Below are 12435 nucleotides of genomic sequence, written 5' to 3' on the forward strand. Positions count from 1 at the left end.
AAAAATAATTCTGTCTATTTCTTTACCTTGCAAAAATGCTGCCTTTATATCTATTAAATGACTGTCAAACTCAGAAGTAAAGCTATAGCTAAAAATAATCTTAGACTTTCTTTGTAAACGGTTGGTGAATCTGATTTTACTTCATTTTCTTCCTCAAACCCTCTCACTACCAACCTAGCTTTCGCTTTTCTTTCTCCATTCATTTCTTTTTTCTGTAATAACCCATCTTGTTGACATTAATTTTTGACCTGAATATGGAATGTCATCATACACTTAAATTATTTCCTATTGTCCATTTCTAGCTGTTAAGCATGTTTGATTTGATTCCTATTATGCCTAGATTGAGGAACAACAACTGTATTAACTTCAACTACGTCTTGTTCTGTACGACACTCTTGAACATCTTTAGCAAAATCTATGCTAACCTGAGCATCTTCATTCTCATCCTGAAAGTTCAAATAAGCCCGATTTTTTCCAGTTGATTTACCCCTTTTACTCACAACCTTTGCTTTGACCCATGTGTCATTTTCTTTCATTTTGTACACATGTGGAATGTCTTTGGTTTTATTTTATTTTGGCCTTACAGGCTGTTCAAGGTTATCAATTGCTGCTCCAGGTGCAATATTTTGATCTACTTGTTCATTGTCATCATTTTGCATTTTAGGAAGTTGTATCTTTTGCTGATGATCATTTTCATTTTGTACAGGTTCTTGTTCCTTTATATTCTGTTCCACATTTTTACTGTTGTTTTCCTCATCATCATCACTATCATAAATTGCAGTTTGATGAATTTTCTCTCTAACTAGTTGTACATTGTTTTTGTTTACATTTAGTTGCTTAGATGGCATATCATTAAACTCAGTTCCACATCTGATAGGCCTACATGGATGTACCCTGACATATATACTTCCATGCCTTACAAACACTACTTTGCCATCTTGACCAAGGACGGTTATTGGTCCTTTCCACTTATTATCATCATCTAGTTTGTAATAAACTTTATCTCCATGCTAAAAACACGTCTACCAGAGTGCAATGCATTTAGATGATTGGAAAATGTCTAACTTACAGTATTGTACTCCAACACAGGAGGTTTATCATTAAGCACATTTGGCAAGTTAGGGTTTGTTCCAAAAACAAGTTGATACGGGTTCGATCAATTGACCATCGAAAGACTGTTTTTGCATTCAAAGCCCATACTAAAGCTACTTCTAGATTTAATTTTGGTTGATCTTCCAATATTTGTGCAACACAGTCATCAACCACAGCATGATTACGTTCACAAATACCCTTCTGCCAAGGAATATAAGCAGCAGTATTTATTACATCAATGTTTAGGTTAGCACACATATCACGGAAAATTTCATTTGCAAATTCACCACCATTGTCAGCTAGGAAACGCTTTGGAGGTCCCATTCCACTCCCTATCCACAGAGACATTACCTTGTCCGCTATGACATCTGGTGTTTTCCTTTTGATAACTGTAGCCAGACTAAATCTTGATGCAATATTAATTAAATGTAAAAAGTATGTGTTAAGCTGGAGTCACACATTCACGATTTGTACTGCCGTCCTTAACAAGACCATTCCCGATTAAAATTTATTAAAAGTCTGATCAAGATCCTATGAATCGTGGATGGAAATTCAAACTTTAATTAAAATTTGTAAACAAAAGGTTTATTACGACAACAATCAGATATTGTTCAGGAAGCGTCGATATTCAACCTTTTCCAAGCGAATTTATCCCGATAATCCCGTTTTAAATCTGTTTCTAATCCGATATGTATCTTTCGCCAGGTAAAATTCGTCCGAGTCCGTCACGACTGCGTCCCGATTCTACCGAATGTAGTCCGACAGAGATCAGATAAGGACAAGACAGTGAACCGACGCTGACGGAAGTTATCCGTTCGAAAACTGTCGGCATACTCGGGATGATGAGGTACTGTTGGAACGTAATCCTATCAGGGTCTGCTCTATCGCATTGCAAACGGCTTTGTTTAGTCTCAGTCGTTTTGTATTCTGTAATTGTCGGGACTCTGACGTGGGTATCATTGACGAATTTAGAATTAATAATTGGACTGTTTCGAAACGGTTTTGGCAAAAACGGTTCGCAATCGACAAGATCTGGAAGCAATCTTGACTCAATCGGCCAAAAAACAGCAATGACAAATTTCTCCAGATCATTCCCGTTCCACAGGACACCGTGTCGAATACACAAAACATTGTTAGGAATTCGATCCGTTACAGCAGAATCTGTCACGACATAGGCACGATTGTAATCCGACTAGACAAAATCGGCTGAGATTCTCGAATGTTACGGGACGCACCTAACTGTCGGGGTGCTTTGCCGAACTATTCGGACCCTTCCCGACCAGTAGGAATCTGTTACGAACTAAACGACTGCGTTCAGACAATAATATGACATTCCAGATAATTGAGGATACAAATCCGACTTTTTCACTTTTCTTGTCGTATCTCTGCATATGTCTGATCTCAAACGGGAGCAATAATCGGCAATGTGTGAACCCCGCATCATATTATCCATTCTTTTAAATCAACAGCAACCACTTCATTGAACTCTGTGGCCAACGGAAGTGAGACAACTGGTCGAGCTGGAGTTTTCTTATATTTCTTGCAGACATCACAACCTTCTGTTATTTCATTCACACACTCTAAATGTTCTTTGGTATAACCACCTGCATCTTCAACAAAGTTTTCAGTCTTTTTGCTGATGGATGAGCAAACTGCTTATGTAGTTTTTCTATGATTTTGGTTTGTCTTTGGTCATTTGTGTTGCTACAAGTGCAGCGGCTGTAATTTAGATATCAATTTTCAATTGATCTATTTGTACACAAAAATGCCCTGAAGATGTGCACTGCATTTGAATATCTTTTCCGAATATTTGCACTATCATTATCAAGATCTAGCTTCATTTTTGCTTTCTTCATGGAGTCTTTAATCAACAACAATGATATATCGCTTGTTACAACATCTGCCTGAATTTCACATCCAACACCTGCAATAGCGAATGGAAAAGTTACCTTCTTTGTTGATTGCAGAACTGTACTTCCACCAATTTTGAAAAGAGTGTCACTTAGGTTTTCTACTACTTTTTCCTTATAGAAGAGTCGATGGAGTCTAAATAACATTTCATTCACGTTTCCCCTGCCACAGTGGCAGTACAAGCACTATCTAATATTACTGAATTGGCAGATTCTGTCAAATGAACAAGAGCTTCCTGTGATTTATTTCCAGTAATCAACAGTTTGTTCAACCACTTGATTTGCCTTGGCCATATTTTCATTAGAGTGTGGGCATTGCTTTACCAAATGTCTAATTGAAACACAACTGAGACAACGTAGTGTCAAACCATCAGGTCCATTTGAATTGACAGATTTGTTGAATTTTGCTTTGTAATTACAGTTGCTTTGTGGCCTATAATCACCTGCTCTATTAAAACGTTGATACCCTCTGTATCCTCTACCTCGTCCAAAACGATTCCTTGAATAATTTACCTCTTCATTGGCCATACATGCTGATTCCACTTTAAATCTTTCTCCCATATCTCTGCTAGCTTGCTGTCCAACACACTTTTTAAGAGAAGTTATATTATAACTCTAGCGCCTGTGGAGAGAAAAGTAAACATAACATAATATACAGGTATAACATCGTGTGGACAGTTGTCTCTTTTGCAATCATACCACATCTTTTATATATATATATATATATACTGTCATGTATATAAAAATAACCTATGTAGTAACAAGATGTGTTCCTAATGTCGTAGGAGTTTCCATGGGTTTGCAAGACAAACAATCCATACAGTAACGCGATGTGTTCCTAACTATCACGTTTCTGCATGGGAAGAACGTCAAAACTGTACTCTGTTCTGTCTATGATATCGTCATCTGCATAAGAACTCAATTTTATTGCATGGGTTATTTGTTTCATCCACACCAGCCCCTTTGTGTTTAAAATGCTGATTTCTGAGACAGACAAACCATGTAGAAGCTTTTTAGTTTTTCTTCAAGTTTATTTATTCTTCAATGAAAATGTTCTTTTCCTTCATTCAATCATTGAAAATGATTTGACCACACAGAAGGTGTAATGCATTTTTGTTATCTTTATCTCGGTGTTTTCTTTTAAATCACTTAATAACTTCCAGTATAAACTAGGATTGTTGTCATGAAGTGTTTCATGTGAAATTCATTTTCTTCTTCAGTGCCACAAACTTTCAAATATACGTCCCAATTTTTTAAATGAAATAAAACAACAAATTTAGTGGTTAAGATATTGTATCACAATTTATTTGGCTTATGTCTTCAGAAGATATTGTCATACTCCAGAAACTCTGCGAATTATTGGAAAATGTATCTTCTTATAGGAAAGTTTCCTTAAAAGATACATGTATGTGGTAATGCCCAGTAAACCCCACTTTCTTAACCTAGTTATATTATTAACATTATGCTTGTTGTATTGTTCTGCTTGTCTAATAAATATTTTGTATAACATCGTGTCTTTATCATATTGAAGTACTTGTAATTATTAGTATGTATTTAATGTTGATTGTTCTGCTCCTTTTGGACGCGTTGATAAGCAGTAAGATATTTGTTTGTTTGTTTGTTTATGACCATGTGTGTACATCTAACACCCATGCGGTCAACTTTCTGAATATCGACGTTTGCTAAAGCTTACAGAAGAGTCACATGTATCCACGAGGATGATTTAATGGGAATATGTATTTGTTATTATGTTTGTATTTGAAACAGATATAAAATTAAAGGTTATATCGAGTAGCAGACTTATATAAGTTATTTCGTCTTTTGTTAATGCCATAGAATATAACTATTTTATCTGATCTTATTTGTTGTCCAATTTCATACTATTACATATTTTTTTGTTTTGATACTTTTAGTAAGTCAGTTATCACTAACAGACAAAACTGCAGTTATTTTAAAGCTGAATCGCCATTATGTATGCCTGGGCAAACGTTTACAGCCGTTGGTATATATGTGCCAAACAGGCACGCAGGTTCATTCTTTGTGTTTGTCTTTAAAAGTATTTCAGGTCATAGAAGGTCGTCAAATACCTGACTGGAAATATTTTCTCGGAGTCGGTGAGAACAAGTACGATGTCTTGGCGAATCAATTGTACAGCATTATTGAAATCAACAGTTACAATGACACATTGGGAAGTTATTTATCTAGGTGGTACTTCCACTGACCCTATTTCTAAAATCTACTCAGAAAGAGTATTCAAGTTTGAAGCATTATTGTGTACGCACGAGGGAGCTGATACTCGCATGATTGTAAGCGTTCATTATTTCCCCTCTATGCAGTATACACATGAGCTATGGTTCAAACATGCCTATAACTTGCAAACAAGATTTGCCCCTGTCCAGGAAATATGTAAAAGTAGTAGGTCTGACATTTGCAACATTCTACCAGCCACACATGCTGAAACAGGATGTAATGCAACGTCATTTCTATTCGGGATCGATAAGCGCACTGTTTTAACAGGTTTGAAGGCCTAGATGATTTTACTGATTTGTCAAACCGTTCGATTTGTGACATCGATAAATCTATAGATACAGCTCGAAATCTTGCTGTTAGGTTGTATCATCTCATGTCAAAACTCAGATCATAGTGACCAAAATAAATTGAGGGTAAAATAGGCTACAATTGAAAACTCCTCCCTTGCCAAAATTCCTCCTAGTGAATTTACATTTACTCAACATGTTATAAGAGCTCCACTTCAGACACATATCTTTTCATCCTCTTCCTCAGTTCGGATGTAAAAAGAAGAATGACTTTGCTCCTGTCTATTTCGAAGGTCAGATGTCATCCGAATTTCTGCAAGATTTTGACTCCACTTGTAAGGGAAAATCTGTGTGTTCAAAGGGTTGCATTTGATTCTAACAAAATCTTTCATGTACACATTTATATACCAATGTTAGGTAAATGACACAAAATAAATAAAATATCTACTCAGTTTTTATACCTAAGGAAAATAGTGTTCATCTATCTATAGTTGGGAAAGATATGTACACAAAATACCTACCATATGGTCTCTGAGTGTAGTATCTAATTCTAGCTTCGATCATAATTTTCGGTTTGATTTTTTCTTTCTTTTGTCGTTTTTCGTGTTTTTCCCATTCTGTTGTCAGTTTGTCCTCAATTTTGAAGTTTAAATGGGTTTTTTTGGTCTCTCACATCTTTTTTTGTTTGATAATGTTTTTAAAATACATCGGTGCTGTACATTACCTGCTCCCTGATCATATTCCTTGAATACTTGTAAACAACAAAGCCAATGATTGCTCATTTAGTCATCTATAAATGTAGGATTGGGTGTTCAACCTGTTTCTCACAGACGCATTGTTTTCATAACTTTACCTCCCTGTTTTCTCCGTTTGCAGTAGTTTTGTTTACTTCTAAACAGATATCTATATATTCAGATATTCAAGTTCTACGTTAATGTTACACAAATTTCGAAAAAAAAACAACATTCAACACATTGTCACACTCAATAACAGGCATTTTACATTTACCTAGAAATTGACGAAGACATCACTAACAAAATACGCAAAAAAAATAATTTTTCGACAAATTATAAAAGTTAAGATTTAAAACGAATGGTAAAATTTGAACTATCGTATTTGACTGTATAAGTATATATGTCGTGTACATTTTATTATTTTGCACAGGTTATTACCTGTACAAAAAATTTGAAAGAGTAATTACTTAATATACGATGCCATCATATAAGTTATTATTTGTACAATTATAATTGTACGAGTAATTACCTGTACAATTTTTGTTGTGAAAAAGATAATAACTTGCGGAATTTGATGAGACTGTTATTAAAGTGAGAGGGTTAGCGCTATAAAACCAGGTTTAATCCACCATTTTCTACATTTGAAAATGCCTGTACTAAGTCAGGAATATGACAGTTCTTGTCGATTCGTTTTTTATGCGTTTTGTTTTTTGATTTTGCCATGTGATTATGGACTTTCGAAATTGATTTTCCTCTGAGTTCGGTATTTTTGTGATTTTACTTTTTGTACAACTCGCTATCTTTTAGTTTTATTTGTTTTTACCTTCCATCTGCTTTTTAAGTAATAACTTTAGCAAACATGACACCATGAGCAAAACAAGTAGGTGCCACTAAAATACAGACTACTGGTTCGAAGTGACAAAGTCATTGAAAGGACTGATAAATGAAACTGTTCTTCCAATTATTTTGATTTATCATATTTTTCCAATAGAGGGAAATATTCAATTGTTCTCTGACAGCTGTATTTTGATTATAATTATTTATTTACTTTTTTTTTTATTGAATTGCACAATTCTTTATCATTCAGACCAGTGTCGGTTGTTCTCGTATGTTTATGAAATCATTATACTCTTTATGTCAGCATTCCATATTTTTATGGACACGTGACTTTGAGGTGGAAGTGGTCTATCATACATAAATAAAAGCTCTAGCCAAAGAAGAATTTATCTTCATTTAATAACACTATGCAGGAAATGTTGAGCTCAAAAAAGTGAAAATAATGTCAGTAAGTTGGTAAGCCACTTCAGCTGCCCTTTTTGCCTTTTACGAGCACAGTCAACTGAATTTGGAACAGTGATTCTCATAGTACATAATTGATAATCAACTTGGTCTATCTGACAGTAAATTTTTTGACTTTGACTTGACTAGAAGCATTAAAGACTGTTGTAATGATAGGAGGAGCGACCTTTTTCAAAATATTAACACATATAAATGAAAATCCGATTAATTTATCTGCTTATATTGGCTAACTGTGTGTTTTAACTCCTTATAATTAGTATTTGTATGCCTCCGGTGTGTGCTGTTCTAATCAAAGGGTAAGTTGATCAACTAAACATTAATAAATAATTTCGTCTCCTTTGCAAATAAGTTTATTACTTCCTGCTACATTCAAAACATCATGCCATCTTAAGAATTATTTTTGAAGTGCTGTCTTTTTGGAACTAAACTCGGCTTCCTTCACATTACTTAAATTATCTCTTTATTTTTCACTAGTAAATACTGAGTTATAAGAAGATTTTATTTCCATCTCACTATTTATTTATTTCACCGTGAACTTTTTTTCTATGAAGTTTTCCATTTTTATCCTTTAATACCCAACTAAATTGTACAAATTGGCTACCATTTTAATCAAATAAAAATTACTAACATGTTACAAGTTTATACTGATGCGCTTATTAGTTGTTTGTTTAAGAGAATGTTTTGTTGTATACAGACAAGAGGCCAAGGTAGAATAATGATTTGTACAAGTTATTATCTTTATCTCAATAAAAATTGGACAAGTAATTACATGTGCAATTGTATTTGTACAAGTAATAACTTGTATGATGGCATCATACAAGTAATTACTTGTACAAAATCTTTGTATAAGTAATAACGTGTACAAAATAATAACATGTACACGACATATATATATATTATTGTATATGTTATTCCATCCAAAATTTTATGCTTTTTAAACACGTTAAATGCATTTTTATTATTCATGTTATTGTGTATATTATTTTTTAAACTTCTATGTAACCTTTTTACTTGCTTGGTTTTATGAGAATAAACCATATATTTTGTTAATCCAAATCGATCAAATTCGTTGATTGGGCACAATACTATACATCTCAACTTGATTATCTCGTGTATGTAGTCAAGTATTAGATTTTAGCGAGAGAAATGTATGTGTAATTACTCAAAATTATGACACCAGGATTGTCGATATTTCACACTAGTCAAAACAAGGACATCATTCTTAATTTTAACTCAACATACAAACATCTTATATGTTCAGGTATTTCACGTCCAATCTTTTTTGAAAATATTCTTTACAATGCACACAGATGTCAGTATTCACCTCAAAAGCAAACAAAACCTTTAAACAGACTAATTACGAAGGGATATAGTTACGATACTGTTTTCAGGTCATTAAAGATTGCATATTTTGGCTTTAATATTGATTCACTTATTTGGTCTTTGCATCGGTATTACACGCATTTATTCTAAAACCAGTTGTTGGCATGACACGGGTTATGTTCTTCTCATATATTTTATGATGGTAAAATACTAAACCCCTTACGGGATGGGCATGATATTCATTTGATAAAGATATAATCATTCAATCAGTTTCATTCAGGTTTGTCAGTAATTGCTAGTTGTCCTATTTTAATTTCTGTATTATTGTCATTTTTTTAGCTTATTTTGTTACCTATTGTGACATCAGACTCGCATTTTTCTAAAGGTGATTTTTACTGTGCGTATTGTTGTGCTTTTTTTCTTTCCACATTATCTAGGGGTATACGGGGAGGGTTGAGATCTAAAAAAAAAACATGTTTAACCCTGCGCATTGATGCACCTGTCAGAATTCAAGAGCCCTTGGCTTTCGTAAGACTTATGTGATTTTTAATTTAAGTTTATTGTGTATAATTCGGAGTTTACTATGACGTCATTTTTCACTCGACAAGTATATTTATTTGTTTAGGGGCCAGCTGAAGGACTCCTCCGGGTGCGATAATTTCTCGATCCATTGATGACCCATTGGTGACCTTTTGTTGTTGTATGTTCTATGGTCGGGTTGTTGTCTCTTTGATACATTCCCCATTTCCATTCTCAACTTTATTAAGATCCAGAATTAGATTACTATACGTTTCAGTGGTCATTATTAAACTTACAATACATCAATCAATAGTGAAGCAATAATATGAAATGTATATATGCTTTGGAATATTTTAAATGCTCATGCTATTATAAAAAAAAATGGTAAGATACTATTAAAAAAGGAAGATGTGCTGATGAGACACCTGTCCACTAAAATCCACGCGTTTCGTCTACAAAAGACTCATCAATGACGCTGGAATCAAATAATGTTAAAAGGTTAAAAAAAAAAGTACGAAGTTGTAGAGCATTGCGGGCCAAATTTCCTTAAAGTTTTTGCCGAATACAGCTAAGGTAATATATTAATGCGTTAAAAAGCCTTAGTATCTTAAATTCAAAATTTTTGTTAACAGTTAATTTATAATTATGAACATATCAATGATAACTCAAGTAAACAAAGAAGTGCTGAGAACTGGGCTGGTGGTACCCTCGGAAAAATTAATCTCAACCAGCAGTAGCATCGAAATACACTCATCATATATACCAGGATTGAAATTTCATATTTACGCCAGACGCGTGTTTCAACTACAAAAGACTTATCAGTGACGCTCGAATAGAATAATGTTAAAAAGGCCAATTAAAGTACGAAGTTGAAGAGTATTGAGGACCACATTTCCTAAAAGTTTGCCATATACAGCTAAGATAATCTATTCCTAAGGTAGTAAAGCCTTAATATTTCAAAAATTAAGTTTTTTGTTAACAGTAAATTTATATAATTATGAACATATCAATGATAACTCAGGTCAACACAGAAGTGCTGGCAACTGGGCTCTTGGTACCCCCAGGGAAAGAAATATCCACCAGCAGTGGCATCGACCCAGTGGTTGTAAATAATAGTTACTAAAGGTGCAAGGACTATAATTCAATACGCGAGTTTCGTCTACATAAGACTCATCAGTGACGCTCAGATCAAAATAGTTTTATAGCCAAACAAGTAAATAAACTCATCATAGATAAATGCAAGCACACGAGGTGTTTAGTGTCTTATACTGCTACAGGTTTATAATATTTAACAACCATACTATATAAGTGTGTAAACATGCTAATTTTGAGCTATGAAACTCAAGTAGTTCCGGCATTTCTTTGAGTACGTTTTTTAAAAATCCAAAAAATATATTCTTTACTGTGGGTTAGCATTCATAAGTCGTCACTATCCTGTAGATTAAAAACTTAAAAATGTGGTTACATTAATAAACTAGACTTTTGTGTATTATTATTGAATTATAATTTTATCATTCATTATGATTAGATGTATGTTAAATACTTATAACATTTCCGTCTTTTCTGTCACGTGATTTTCATTCATATTTGAATCAAACAAATGTCAGAGGTCAAGTATTTTCTACAAATGTTCTGAAATTGTGAAAGTACTTTGTAGGCATACAAATGTAAACAATTTTCTCCCCACTAGTTAAAATTTCCTGTTATCAGTTTCACAATGTTAGACTCGGTGCGATGTACAGTTAAAATTATTACATAATAAAGAGTATTTTACTGTTTCATTAATATTTCTATATTATTTGCTATTTTTCTGCAACTTTTTTGTTCCATGGTCTATTGCACTAAAAATTATCGGTCTACTGACCTGTTATGACCTCTTATTTTAAAATCTGATTAGTTGAAAGGTATTCATGTTGTCCAATCAAATTGGGTCTTTTATATGTATTAGGTAATATAACAGTTATTGAACGTGTAACAGTGCAATAGATCAAAATAAATTTCCCTCGGTATGGCTTCGGGCAATAGAACAATGAACTGATCTTTATCATGTTCATAGTTACATATTAAATAACTGTATAATATTACATAGAAGCCTGACTATTTTTGAAGACGATATCCATTCTAAATATACTATTTTGTGCTGTTTAATTGCTGTCCCGTTGTTAAAAATCCTAGTTTCTCTCAGAATAATACTTTGTTAGTTTATCAATCAAGTAATATGTAATCTCAGATGAACTAGTCTGTGATATTGTATAGAGCTCTCTCGTGTATGTCCGTGGTTGATATTTGCATCGAAAACAATTTAAAATGATTTAAAGCATGTCAAATATTACACTGTCTATATTAGAAAGAATTACAAGGTCATGCCCCACATCAAACAGCATTTGAACAAGTGGGTACGTAATTTTGAATCAACGTGTTTGTTTAAAGCCACAGAATAAGAAAACAAAAGTTGCATTATGTTGATTCAAGATTTGAATATAAGGATTCCTGAGGATGTAGTATTATTACCACTGAAACAACTCGCCAAAAGTGACTATATGACACAACACTTATCAATGATAGGTCATCCCATAGCCTTCAACAATGAGCAAAGCCCATACATTATAGCCAGATTTAAAAAAAAACTTCGAAATGACAAATGAAAAACGATTCAACGAGAAAACTAACGGCCTAATGCGCAATCCAGACCCTTGCCTTGGTTATAAAAGATGCCAATGGAAAGTAAAAAATAAACAGTGGCTTTTTAATTTGCAAAAATCTTAACAAAACCAAATTTAAATGAAAACTAAAAAACGGAAAAAAATTAAGAAATAAAAAAAAAAGTAATTCAGTTAATCTTTTTAAGGGTAGAAACTGCAAGACGTGAGAGAGAATACAACAGATGTGAACGGCTTTGCCAGTTCTGTGATCTAAAGTACAGGAGGAGTTACCTTTTTTTTATAAATCTGAATCAATGTTATGTATATATATCTTTATAGAAGAAAAACTTTACTATCGGCGATTGATAACCAGTTCCCC

The 12435-nt window shown here is 33.4% G+C and overlaps 1 protein-coding gene across 1 annotated transcript in view; it reads left to right on the top strand.

Annotated features, from left to right (window-relative positions):
- Positions 1 to 12435, top strand: part of LOC134691303 (uncharacterized) — a 259838-nt gene that overhangs the window by 72583 nt on the left and 174820 nt on the right. The window lies entirely within an intron of this gene.

Source organism: Mytilus trossulus, chromosome 11 (assembly GCF_036588685.1).
Source record: "Mytilus trossulus isolate FHL-02 chromosome 11, PNRI_Mtr1.1.1.hap1, whole genome shotgun sequence".
NCBI lineage: Eukaryota > Metazoa > Mollusca > Bivalvia > Mytilida > Mytilidae > Mytilus > Mytilus trossulus.